General features: G+C 38.6%; 1 long non-coding RNA gene across 1 annotated transcript; it reads left to right on the top strand.

Annotated features, from left to right (window-relative positions):
* The first annotated feature begins 222 nt into the window (after positions 1–222).
* On the top strand, positions 223–961 carry LOC122136628. Its single transcript, XR_006154275.1, has 2 exons — positions 223–511; positions 626–961. It is a non-coding gene; the product is annotated as an uncharacterized LOC122136628 (long non-coding RNA).
* Positions 962–1,558: the final 597 nt, after the last annotated feature.

The following is a 1,558-nucleotide window of genomic DNA, read 5'->3' as shown; positions in this document are numbered from 1 at the left end:
TGAGATGGTTTAGCCAATCACAATGCACTGGGTCAGCTGGCCAATCAGAGCAGACTGCGCTTGTCAGAAGGAGGGATTTTGTAGAAAACGTCGTGTTTGAGAGAGGCGGGGCATAGAGGAACTACAATAATGTACAGTATTTGAAAAATAATGTTTTTTGAACATTGAAGCATGTCAACATATTCTGTTACACCTATACACAAAATAATGATCTTTAAAAAAAAGCATCATATGACCCCTTTAAAGCCTCAAACAGAATTTATATAATATTAGTTCCTTGAAAAAGTAAACTTTAAGAAATAAGCAGCTTTATTGGGCATTTGTGGCCAAGACACAAAAATCACATTTACATTTCTGTATTTGGCAGACGCTTTTATCTGAAGTGACTTGCAGTGCGCTTATTACAGAGACCCCAATCCCCCTGCAGCTATTTGGAGTAAAGACAGCGCTGGTGACGACTGTGGAGATCGAACCAGCAACCTTCTGCTCACCAGTTCACTACACCACAAAAGTAATGAAGCTATGACAAAAATTAGCATGTAACTGTAAACATATGAAATGAAATTTAGCAAGAAATGGAATGCTGACAACATGAGATATAAAGCGTTTACTCTGTGTTTTATAGGTAGTGGTGCTCATAGAGAGCAGCACACAGATGTTTGGAGCAGACAGCAGCAGTCAGATTGTCCCACATGTGTTCTTCTGATCTTGTTCAGGGTTGTGTGGTTCAGCTGCATCATCATGGTCTTCCTCATCCTCTCTGTGCACTCAGACTATGACAGTGTTGATGTCCCTTTCCCATCCATGATCAGATTCAGTCTGACTGCAGCAGTGAGGGACGTGATGGACAGCAGAGACAGGTCTCAGCTGTGTTGAGATGACAACAGGATGTGGTTTCACTGCCTGTAAATACATGATTGTCAGAACAATGTTTGAATAAAGCCTTTTCATGTGTTGTTGACTACTTGTATTTATTTATTGTCATGGTTACTTTTATTTATTATTTTACTCATTTATTCATGTTTCCTGTTGTTGTCAGTAAATAAAATATAGTCTGATTGTTCCATTATTAACCCTTGTGCAGTCTTCAGTCACTTCTGAACAGAGAATTTTACTATTTGAATTTTAAAAAATCGTAGCTTCACCAGAATGGTATTGGTGACTCATGGTCTTTGGTCAAAAATGACTGACCATAGAAAATGTATGGGAAATGGGGGGGGGGATACAGACGATTTTTGTGTGTACAATCTACAAATCCCCTACAATGCAGAAAAAAAATTGAACAGCAATGAAGGGGTGAAACTCTTAAAACATCTAGAGTGCAAAATCAACACACCAACTCACACGCACGGACACACACACACACCTATGAACTGGTGTGACTGTAACATTGCAACTATGTGAAATAAAATCAATAATTAAACTACAATGCAGTAAAAAAAAAGTGGACAGTGGAAGGGCTTACACTCTAAAACATCAAGATTGTAAACGGATACATCCACTCACACACACTTACTTACAAACACTCACACACACACACACCTACAGAATTAAACAC

Source organism: Cyprinus carpio, chromosome B3 (genome assembly GCF_018340385.1).
Source record: "Cyprinus carpio isolate SPL01 chromosome B3, ASM1834038v1, whole genome shotgun sequence".
Classification (NCBI taxonomy): Eukaryota; Metazoa; Chordata; class Actinopteri; order Cypriniformes; family Cyprinidae; genus Cyprinus; species Cyprinus carpio.
The sequence above is the reverse complement of the archived record's forward strand: the minus strand, read 5'-3'. Positions and strand labels throughout refer to the sequence as shown.